Source organism: Tursiops truncatus, chromosome 5, assembly GCF_011762595.2.
Source record: "Tursiops truncatus isolate mTurTru1 chromosome 5, mTurTru1.mat.Y, whole genome shotgun sequence".
NCBI classification, from domain to species: domain Eukaryota; kingdom Metazoa; phylum Chordata; class Mammalia; order Artiodactyla; family Delphinidae; genus Tursiops; species Tursiops truncatus.
Window position 1 is genome coordinate 116,576,873 of NC_047038.1, and position 12,434 is coordinate 116,589,306.

The 12,434-nt window shown below is 41.5% G+C and overlaps 1 protein-coding gene across 1 annotated transcript in view; it reads left to right on the forward strand.

The window, feature by feature from the left end:
• Positions 1–2,381: 2,381 nt before the first annotated feature.
• Positions 2,382–12,434, forward strand: part of CLGN (calmegin) — a 55,897-nt gene continuing 45,844 nt past the window's right edge. Inside the window, exon 1 of the mRNA XM_073805548.1 lies at positions 2,382–2,402. The gene's annotated coding sequence lies outside the window, so the exon portion shown is untranslated. The remainder of the gene's footprint in view (positions 2,403–12,434) is intronic.

The following is a 12,434-nucleotide window of genomic DNA, read 5'->3' on the forward strand; positions in this document are numbered from 1 at the left end:
TGAGGTCTCACGGAGTTCCTCATCTCAGCACCAAAACCCAGCTCTACCCAATAGCCTACAAACCCCAGTGTTGGAAGCCTCAGGCCAAACAACTGGTAAGACAGGAACACAATCCCACTCATTAAAAAAAAAAAAAAATGAGACGGCAAAAAATATGTCACAGATGAAGGAGCAAGGTTAAAACCTATAAGACCAAATAAATGAAGAGGAAATAGGCAATCTACCTGAAAAAGAATTCAGAGTAACGATAGTAGAGATGATCTAGAATCTCGGAAATAAAGTGGAGGCATGGATTGAGAAAATACAAGAAATGTTTAACAAAGATCTAGAAGAACAAAAGAATAAACAGATGAACAACACAATAAATGAAATAAAAAGTACACTAGAAGGAATCAATAGCAGAATAACTGAGGCAGAAGAACAAATAAGTGAGCTGGAAGACAAAATGGTGGAAATAACTGCAGAGGAGCAGAATAAAGTGAAAAGAATTGAAGACAATCTCAGAGACCACTGGGACAACACTAAACGCACCAACATTCGAATTATAGGGGTCCCAGAAGAAGAAGAGAAAAAGAAAGGGTCTGAGAAAATATTTGAAGAGATTATAGTTGAAAACTTGCCTAAAATGGGAAAGGAAATAGTCACCCAAGTCCAGGAAGCACAGAGTCCCATACAGGATAAACCCTAGGAAAAACACACCAAGACACATATTAATCAAACTAACAAAATAAAATTTAAAGAAAAAATATTAAAATCAGGAAGGGAAAAACAAAAAATAACATACAAAGGAATACCCATAAGGTTATCGGCTGATTTTGCAGTGGAAACTCTGCAGGCCAGAAGGGAGTGGCAGGATATACTTACTTAAAGTGATGAAACAGATTAACCTACAACCAAGATTACTCTTCCCAGCAAGGATCTCATTCGATGGAGAAGTCAAAAGCTTTTCAGACAAGCGAAAGCTAAGGGAATTCAGCACCACCAAACCAGCTTTACAACAAATGCTAAAGAAACTTCTCTAAGTGGAAAACAGAAGAGAAGAAAAAGACCCACAAAACAAACCCAAAACAATTAAGAAAATGGTAATAGGAACATACGTATCAATAATAACCTTGAATGTAAATGGATTAAATGCCCCAACCAAAAGACACAGACTGGCTGAATAGACAAAGAAACAAGACCCATATATATGCTGTCTACAATGTAGAGACCCACTTCAGGCCTAGGGACACATACAGACTGAAAGTGAGGGGATGGAAAAAGATATTCCAGGCAAATGGAAATCAAAAGAAAGCTGGAGTAGCAATACTTATATCAGATAAAATGGACTTTAAAATAAAGAATGCTGCAAGAGACAAGGAAGGACACTACATAATGATCAAGGGATCAATCCAAGAAGAAGATATAACAATTATAAACATATGCATCCAACATAGGAGCACCTCAATACATAAGGCAACTGCTAACAGCTATGAAAGAGGAAATCGACAGTAACACAATAATAGTGGGGGACTTTAACACCTCACTTACACCAATGGACAGATGATCCAAACACAAAATTAATAAGGAAACACAAGCTTTATTATTATTATTATTATTATTTTGCAGTACATGGGCCTCTCACTGTTGTGGTCTCTCCCGTTGCGGAGCACAGGCTCCGGACGCGCAGGCTCAGCTACCATGGCTCACGGGCCAGCTGCTCCGCGGCATGTGGGATCCTCCCGGACCGGGGCACGAACCCGTGTCCCCTGCATCGGCAGGCGGACTCTCAACCACTGTGCCACCCGGGAAGCCCCATTTTTTTTAAGTATAAAATGAAGATAATCATAGCATATTAAGTTTATTGGTATCTTCATTTCACACCTTTAAAAAAAGACTGAGATGTTGTGAGGACTTAACGAGATCATATATGCAAACTGTTTAGCCCAGAGTCTGGCACAAATGTCACTTCCTACTACAGGACAATAAAGTTATTGAGCACTCACCTCGAGCCCGGCAGTGGGGAGCTTTCCCATAGTTTCTCTCTTTTAATAACCAGCAGCCCTGGCAAGCGGTTCAGGACTCGGAAGTGCCGAGCCGTAGGGTAGGAGGCAAAGGATGCAGTTCGGTGAAGCGAGCTCCCAGAGGGCTGGTGTGCAGGGTGGCCAGAGGGAAAGGGCAGGGTGGGGGGAGGGAGGGGGTCCGCCACCCCGCGACGCCGGGGAGCGGGGCGCAGGCGCTGTGCGTGTCCATCCTCGGCAGGCAGCGTGAGCGCTGCCGCTCTGCTCTTCGCGTCGCGCTGTCGGTTGCAGCCCGTCGAATCAGCTCCATGAGGACCAGGCATGTGAACTTGCTGACCGCGCTCGTCGCCGTCTTGCTCTTCAGTTTCTCCTGCTTCTGCATCTCCAGGATGACTCACAACAGTAAGCGGCGGCTGGCTTCTCTCGCTTCCTTCTCGCCTCCCGGGCTTCGGGGCTCCGGGATGACTGGGGAGGCCGGGTCGGAGAGAAGGGGAGAGACGTACTAGGAGCTTTCAGATGTAGGGCACCCTCCCCCACACACACACCACGCCCTTGTCCGCCGGCGGTTAAACTGTAACGGGCGTCCCTGGTCCACCGGGTGGCCGTGACCCCCGCCGGGCGCGCGCGCCAACCAACGGTTGGTGTGCGCGGCTGCCCGGTCCTCTCTTGCGTCTGCGGGCTCCTTTTCTCTCAGAGGTTCAGGGGCCCCTTCTGTGCCCACCTTTACCCACACTTCGTCGTTTTCTTCCCCAGCGTTTTCAGGGAAATGTGAAGGTCTGACTTAAGGAGCTCCTCTTACACAGCCAGCAAATCTCTCCTCTTTCGTGTCCTACGTTATAGTTTTGAGCCACACTGGAAGGCTCCCTAAAGTATTTGTTTTGCGAAGCTGAAAAGGGATGAGATGACGGAGACGTGATCAACAATTTAGAGCGCTGGTTTAGCATCTGAACTTTCTCAAATGGACCGTGTGCGTTACCACTTTGAAACGCACCAAGGTTTTTAGTTTATTGCTGTCTGTAGGGTTGCCAATTTAGCAAATAAAAATAGAGGTTGAGGGTTTCCCTGGTGGCGCAGTGGTTGAGAGTCCACCTGCCGATGTAGGGGACACGGGTTCGTGCCCCGGTCCGGGAAGATCCCACATGCCGCGGAGCGGCTGGGCCCGTGAGCCATGGCCGCTGAGCCTGCGCATCCGGAGCCTGTGCTCCGCAACGGGAGAGGTCACAACAGTGAGAGGCCCGCGTACCGCAAAAAAAAAAAAAACAAAAAAAACCAGAGGTTGACCAGTTAAATTTGAATTTCAGATGAACAGTGCATAAGTTTGAAGTATAAAAACCGCATGGGATATATTTATACTGAAAACATTATTGTTTATCTGAAATTCAAAGTTAACTAGGTTTCCTGTATTTTCTCTTTCAACTCTAGTCCGTAGTGAACATTTTAGCGTTCATATGGTTGAATTTTGAATTTAAGACGTAGGAGCCCTGCAAATATATTAACTCAGCCTTCCAAGATTATTCTTAGGTTGCTTTCGGTTAAATTTTCATTCTTCTTATTAAACATATTTATGTGTGACTCAGGGTGCACACAGAGTAATCTTGGTAGTACAATGGACTGTCAAGTTTAGAAGTGGCTTTAATCCTCTAATGTTTATGTCATCCCTCTCATTAATGTTAAAATTGTTTTAGTCCCTTACTACTAAATTTTGTCATGTACACACAATATCAACATTTTACCCCATTTGTTTGAAAGATCAGAAATGTATATTAATTTATCTGATTTATACGACTAATCTTCAATCATTTATACACTTTTATTCGTCATTTTCTATAAAGAATATTATCCAAATGTGTTTTTATTTATTTTAGAACAATTAACAACGTGCACTCTTATAACAAAAAATAAACCGTTACTCGTAATTAGAAAGCAAAATGGTAACTTCTTCTTACAGTAATTTTGGAAGGCAATTTAGATTGGTAACCTCAGAAGGCATTTTAATAGTTTGTATTCTTATAATGAAACGGTAGACTTTGTGATACATACAGTCATTTTGATGTGTTTTTCAGTTATGACCAGGATAAAGAAGTTTGGTTCTTCCCAGTGTTTATATTCCCATCATTTGTATGTTCAAGTTCAGAAAATGAGATATTGTTCCTTAGAATACACTACTCTTAAAAGAGCAGATAAAACAGGTTTTTCATTTTCTATGTATGTGTTTCTATGGAAACTAGTTCTAAAATAATTAGGAAATCAATTCTAGTACTGTAATGAGATGTTCTTACATCAACAAAACACAAATTTCATTTAGTTTCTAAAGTAGTGATTTTTAAAAAATTTTTTAACATCTTTATTGGAGTATAATTGCTTTACAATGGTGTGTTAGTTTCTGCTGTATAACAAAGTGAATCAGCTATACATATACATATATCCCCATATCTCTTCCCTCTTGCGTCTCCCTCTCTCCCACCCGCCCTATCGCACCCCTCTAGGTGGTCATAAAGCACCGAGCTGATCTCCCTGTGCTATGCGGCTGCTTCCCACTAGCTATCTATTTTTCATTTGGTAGTGTATATATGTCCATGCCACTTTCACTTCATCCCAGCTTACCCTTCCCCCTTCCCGTGTCCTCAAGTCCATTCTCTACGTCTGCGTCTTTATTCCCATCCTGCCCCTACGTTCTTCAGAACCATTTTTCTTTTTAGATTCCACATATATATATTAGCCTATGATATTTGTTTTTCTCTTTCTGACTTATGAAGTAGTGATTTTTATAAAACACCAAAATAATCCCAATGTTTTAAAAATTTGATCTTTAGTTATAATTCTTATCAATGAAAATTTGGGAATGTATATTAGAAAGATAGCCACCACCTCGTGCTTTATTCTTTCCCTACTTTAAAATTAATTTTTATGTGTAGATAAATAATTTTTAATCTTTTAATTTCTTTTTGTAAGCTCAGTAGTATTAATAATTTGTTCAACAAATATGTAAGCTTCATGAGGTGAGGAATTTTTTTCCTGTTTTTGCCTGTTTGATTCACTACTGTGTCCTCAGAATCTTGAAAAATGTCTGACATATATTATGTATGCTAAATATTTGTTGAGTGAATGAATTTAAAAATTACCTATTCATGTTGTAGGAACTACACAAATAAATTTTTTTTAAACCCTTGCTTTCATGGGGCTTACATTCTGGTTAGGGGAAATGAACAACAACCATAAGTGATGTAATTGCTGTATGATGTCAGGTGTTGGCAGGGGCAGGAGAGAGAAAGTGTTATTTTAGATAGGGTTGTCAGAGAAGGATTCTCTGAGAAAGGCATATTCGAGTAGATTCCTGAATGAAGTGAGGAAGCATTCTATATGGATAGCTGCAGGAAGAGTTTTCCAGGCAACAAGAAAAGCAAGTGCAAAGGCCCTGTGGTGGGATCATCTTGATATGTTTGAGAAAAAGCCAGGAGGACAACATGAACAGGAAGGGAGTTGTAGGAGGATGAGATCATGGAGACCATAATAAGAGTTATGACTTTTATTCTGAGTAAGATAGGAAGCCATCTAAACAAGTGTTGGTGAGGGTGTGGAGAAAAGGCAACCCTTGTGCACTGTTGGTGGGAATGTAAGTTGGTGCAGCCACTGTGGAAAACGGTATGGAGGGTCTTCAAAATATTGAGAACAGAACTACCATGTGCTGCAGTAATTCCACGTCTGAGTACTTATCTGAAGGAAAGAAAAACTAGAACGTTACTCAATGCCTTTGCATAAATTGATAAAAACATCAATTCCTGAATTATGTGCTTATTAGAATACAGTTTTTATCAATTTATATATGTCCCTTATAATATGCTGCTTAGTTTGCCTTGTTCCTGGACTTTCCAAAATGCTGCTGACAGTCTTTATATGGCCTTCTAAATTCTCTTTGTCATGATCAAAACCAGAAGTCTGTTACTTGTCTCAGATGCCCTGGCCGGCTCTGCTCTCATTATGTTTTGCCAGTGGGAGGCAACTGTGCCAGATTGGAGGGTGCAAAAAGGTAGTGTTATGCTGCTTTCGGTGGTTCTTCCACCAGACTACTAGCCCTCACTGGAGTGTCAGGTGTTCAGGCAGCAGCAGCAGGTCCGGTATTGTCAGTGGTGGCAGGTGTGGGAGGTAGCTAGCAGATGGCTAGGAGCCCCTGGGGTGGCTGCATCACCCAGGAAACATTCTCGGGGAAGAGAATCTGGAATTGCTTATTTGCCCTACTTGGGGTTAAACACAGTGATAACCTACCGCACTGCCAGTGGGATACCTTCTGCGGGGGCGGGGGGGGATACTGGAAGTCTCCAGCTGATAGGCATTGGCAGAAGTTCTCTCAGTTATCACCTGTTGTTGACTGGGATGACGTACCTTCTGGAATCAAGGCCCTGGAGATCAGGTGGCTGCTGCTTTCACCAATAATGTGTGAATGATGACTTTAAGGATTATGGGTGCGATGGGTTTTATTACTATGCTGAAGAGCTTTATCTATCTGCCTTTTCTTGTCACTGATACACTCTCCTTCTTGAAACATGTTCTTAGCTTAGCTCTCTCCGTTTCCTAGTTTTTTCTTGAGTTTGAAATATTGGAATTCCCCAGGGCTCACTCCTTGGAACTTTTCACTGTCTACACCCACTCCCAACGTGATCCCATCCAATCACATGGCTTTAAATACTAAATTCTGACCCCTCTCAAATTTATCTCTCTAGTTCTGACCCAGAGTGATATATTCAACCACCTATTCAACACTTTCACTGGGATGTCAATATTACTCTTAACAGAAATATTGATCCCCCCCCCAACCTGCCCCTCTCCTCTTCACCATTCCAGGACGTGGCAACTCCATTTCTCCATTGTATGCATTTCACATTATGCTGCAGAGCTTGCCTATGTACTACATGTTTTTCTTTTGTATGTATAACATTTTTAAAAATTGAATTTGTACAGTGGGAATACAAAAGTAAGAAAACTGAAATGGTAGGAAGCATACAGTACTCAATTCAGTTGAGAATATAGAAACGATCAATTCCTTTTTCAAAAAAGATTTAAAGACGAATACCTTTTTATACATATGTGTAACTGATTTATTGAAGCAGTTCAACTTGCTGGGCTGTAAATATGAACAGTTTTTTATTTTTCCAATTATTGCCCATACGTGTCCTATCGGAACCCTTTTCTGATAACTGTAGACGTTCATAGTAATATTGAAGACTTACTCTAAGTATCTTTTGGTCACTTTTGGTTATTCACCAACTCTTATTCCAGTTTTTAAATACCTATTCTGTTCTTCTAAAAAAATTTAATCTCATAGTTAATTAAAAGCTTTCTTGTCATTTCCCTACTGGACAGGGACAGACTAGACTTGTGGTTCTAGGAATGCAAAGGCAGGAGAAGAAAATGGTCTGTTTTCGGACATTTTTCCCCTTGTTTGGTGTAAAACTTCCTCAACCTTAGTGGCTTAAAAAATCACTTTGTTTAACTCTCACGTTAGTAATCAAATTCAGAAAGGGCTTTGCTGGGCAGTTTGTGATCTGCGTGGTGTCAGCTGGGGTGCTCGGGGCTGGAGGAGCTCCCAAGAGGTCCCCCTTACCCGGGCATCTCTCTTATCTCCCACGCGGCGGCTCATCCTCTGAGGCCTCTCCAGGTGGTTTGGGCTTCTCACAGCATGGTGATCTTAGCAAAGGTGTGCTTTTTGACAAGGCAACTACCTTTCGAAAGGCAGAAAGTGGAAGCTGCCAGGAAGACTCCAGCCCAAACTGCTACTGCATTACTTCTACTGTAGCCTACTGGTCACAGCAGTCACAGGGCTCACCCAGACACCGGGGAGTGGAGAAATTGACTTTCCCTCCTGACGAGGGACTAGCAGGGTCGTGTTGTAGAAGAGCATTTGCTATGGGAGATGCTGTTAAAGTCATCTTTGGAAAATCTGCTGCACCCCTCCTTGGTCCTTGGTCTATACCCCTATGGTACTGGGATGAGAAGGAGTTGGAGAGGCAGAGGTTTCCTTGTGTGATGGCAGCATGATGGTTTCAGTTTCTCTGGAAGATGCTTCTGTGTGGCAGACATCCAAGGCTGGGTCTTTCATGGCTGCTTCTGAGGGTCTATTGGGATCTCCCTACTTCCCATTCCCTGCTACCTGAGCCTCTCCCCCACCCCGCCTCTGCCCTCAACACAGCCTCTTGTCGCTAGGATTCTCTTGCCTTGCAGGTGACCCTCTTCAGGTGACCTTCAGTGTTCACTCTAGCCACAGCAGACTCAGGTACCTTTGCCACTTCTAGCTGTGTGCCTTCGGGCTACTTCACAGATGTTCCCTCTTTGCTTAGCGATTTCTCTCCCTCTCTCCTGCCCCTTTTCATCTGGCATGATATATTTTTTTTAGCTGCATAAGTTATTTTAATTGTAAGTTCATAAAAGTCTACATTAAATGCATCATCTTACAAAATAATAACCTATGAGAGTATATAAAAAATGACTGAGCCAACATTATTTGGTACTTTTGATACTTCCATTAACTTCAACTTAACTATTCCCTTTCCAAATATGAAATTTAAAATTGTCAAGCTATTTACAAAAAGATGTGTAATTTATTTCCAAAAAAAGATGTGTAATCTTTTACAGACATTTTGTTGGTCCAGCACTTCAGCAATTTTCAGGTAGAGATGCTCCCCAGCCGTTGACGTAGCAGAGAGAGGGATCATTGTGGAGCACCCAGATTTTGAGTGAATTTCTTGGGGTCTCTCTTTCTAATCTTGTTGGAAGGAAGGCACCCTTATCCCCAACCGAGTGAGAGAGTATATGTGTGCATATATTCATAGAAAGCCGTGTGGGAGTATGCCTGCAAAAGAGCATGGAGCCTCTAAGTCAGCAGTGACCAGGATCCAAGTGTGGGCTGTTCAAGACAATAATTGAAATGTCTTGTGGAATTTAAAATATGTAGAACAGGGGGCTTCCCTGGTGGCGCAGTGGTTGAGAATCTGCCTGCCAGTGCAGGGGACACGGGTTCGAGCCCTGGTCTGGGAGGATCCCACGTGCCGCGGAGGAACTAGGCCCGTGAGCCACAATTACTGAGCCTGCGCGTCTGGAGCCTGTGCTCCGCAACAAGAGGCCGCGATAGTGAGAGGCCCTGTGTACCGCGATGAAGAGTGGCCCCCGCTCGCCGCAGCTAGAGAAAGCCCTCGCACAGAAATGAAGACCCAACACAGCCAAAAATAAATAAACAAATGAATAAATTTATAAAAAACAAAATATGTAGAACAAAATGCATGACAACAATTACAAGATAAGGTAGGAGAGGGGATAAATGGAGTTAAGTGTACTCAACTTGTAGCACCATTGAGAAGTGAGGTTGTAAGAATTTGTATTAAGCTGTAATAAGTCAAGGATTCATATTGAAATCTCTAGTCTAACTACTAAAATAATAGTCAAATAATGCATAATGATATCACTAATTATAGTAAATGCTCCAAAAAAGAAATTAAATTATTTCCTGACTGGATATAAAAACAAAACCCTGTTTGATGATGTTTACAAGAGACACACTTAAAATTTTTTAAAGACATAGAAATGTTGGAAGGAAAAGGATGGAAAAATATATACCAGCAACCCAAACCAAAAGAAAGTTGGTATAGCTATATAAATATCAGCCAAGTAGACTCTAAGGCCAAGCACAGCATGTGTTGAACAAGGGTAGAAACACTTCATGAGCAATCAAGGAAATGCAAATTAAAAACACAAGATACCGTTTCATACCATTCAGATATTTTAACTTATGAAATCAGACATTTGGTGAGGATGTGGAGCTGTAGGAATGAACACACACTTCCCTTTGGGGGGATGTGAAGTATACATTCAATCACTTTCATGATGAAACCTATGCCTTTCCTACGTCCTAGCAACTTTCCTACTAGTCAGGGCTGAAATTGGCGTGCAGCCTTATCAATGGCTTACGGCCAGCTTCTCTTCTCACTGATGAATACCCATGCCTTATAGCTTGTTAAATATTTAAAATAACATCCCTACCACCATCTATATCCTGGGGAAACTTTTGAACATGTTTACTAGGGAACATGTACCAGAATATATTCTTGATAGCATTTAAAAACAATTTTTCAACAGTAGAAGAGTTAAAAATGTTGTTGTATATTCAGAAGAGTGGGACATTTTACAGTAATAATAATGAATGAACTAGAGCTTGACTTACTGATATGGATGAATTTCAAAACATAAATTGAGCAAAAGAAGCAAGTACAGGAAAATACATATATTATTTATTAATGTCTAAACACCAAATGTGCATCAGCTTGCAAAAGTGGTAAAACCTTAAAGAAACGCAACAATTAATACAAAACTCAAACCGGGAGGAAGGGGAATTTGATCTTGGAAGGAAACAGCATATCTAAGGCTAAGGTAGTAGTGGGTTCATGGATGTTCGTTTTTATTATTGTTTTTCAAACTTTTACATACTTAAAAAAAAAATTAATAAACAGAAACCTCAATCAAACAGAAGTGACCAGAGGGGGAGCTCTCATGCCCTGAGATGCTGGCAGAGCCCAACAGGAAAAAGAAAGACTCCTCTTCTTTAATGTCAAGGACTCAGCCAATGAAAAGTCATGGACTCTTTGTTTAGCCCTCCCAACTTCCTTTCCCCCTCTGTAAAAGAGAGCTCCTTCCTTTGCTGTGTAGTGACTTGCAGTGACTTGCCATGGTTATGGGCTCCGAATTACAGTTCTCTGCTGATACCAAATAAACTCATTTTTTTTTTTTTTTGTGGAGAAATAACTGACAGTCTATTTGTTTTAGGTCATCAATAGTCTTTGTAATGTTGAAATATTTCACCATAAAACTAAGGAGTAGAGGAACCACTCATAGGGAGTTTAAAGGGCATGGTACGTAGTGTAATTTGATTATTGCAAAGCATACGTGGAGGGGTGTAATCTGAAATGTACTTACCTTTTTAGCTTCATCTCCTACCAACTGCTTCAAATATTCTTTCTTTGGAACCACACTGGGTATAAAAATAAGTGAATAATAAGTTTAAAGTGGGCCAGTACTTAAACGCAATGCTTTTTCCCCTTCTTTCTACCCCTGAGTGAATCACTTGCTCTCCCCTCACTACGCCATACTAGTTTATACTTATGCATTTATGTTGTAGTTTTCTTAGTCAGGAATACCCTTCCCTGCCCTCTGCTGTATGCAAAATTCTATACCTTCTTCAAGTTTTCAAATATTCCCTCTTCTCTGAAACCTTTCCCACTTCCCTTCCCGACACTTCAATCTTCCTTAAGAATTAATCATTCAAAAAAAAATCATTCCTGCCTCCCTTTGCCTGTGGCACTTAAGGATAATTCCATTTTAACAATTATTTTATAATTAGTTGTTTTTTTTAACTGATTTTTTAACATAAATTTATTTATTTATTTTTGGCAGCGTTGGGCCTTCGTTGCTGTACACGGGCTTTCTCTAGATGCGGCGAGTGGGGGCTGCTCTTTGTTGGGGTGCGCAGGCTTCTCATTGCGGTGGCTTCTCCTGTTGTGGAGCATGGGCTCTGGGCATGTGGGCTCAGTAGTTGTGGCACGCGGGCTCTAGAGCACAGGCTCAATAGCTGTGGTGCATGGGCTTAGTTGCTCGGCAGCATGTGGGATCTTCCCAGACCAGGGCTGGAACCCATGTCCCCTGCAAGGGCAGGCGGATTCTTAACCACTGCGCCACCAGGGAAACCCCTAGTTGTTTAAATATATGCTCCTTTCCCTTATACCTTGCATCCTGATTGTCAGTTATTCAGAGCAGGAACCTGGCTTTATCTGTGTTTGTTTACCTATCACACAGCACAGTGAGTGACACATGGTAAGTATTAAATGTAAGAAAGTATGACTATCTCAGCTTGCTTATCATTACCAGAGGTGTTTAGTGAATGAAATAAGGTGGAAAAGTCAGGTCGTGGCCATATTGTATCGGATCTCCTATATTAAGGCAAGCGTTTAGACTTTATTCGGTGAGCATCCCGGGAATCATTTAAAGTCTTTGAGCAGTGTTTCCAGAAGATTAAACATAGATTGGAGGTGAGGGACTATTTAAGAGACAATTATAACAGTGCATCTAGAGGCACTAAAGACTTGAACTATAGTAAAGTCAATGCTGAGAAAGATAAAACAAAAGGGTCTATGATGGTGCTTCTCAAATTTTAACATGCACACCAATCACCTGTGAATCTTATTAAAGTACAGATTCTGACTCAGTAGGTCTGGGGTGAGTCCTGGGACCCTGCGTTTCTAATAAGATCATAGCTGGTGCTGTAGACCCATGCTGTCCAATATGGTAGCCTTTAGCCAGGTGGCTGTCAAGCACTTGAAATGTAGTTAGCGCAACTGAGGAACTGAATATTTTAAGTAATTTAAATTTAAATTTAAAAACGGAAACAGTGCAAAA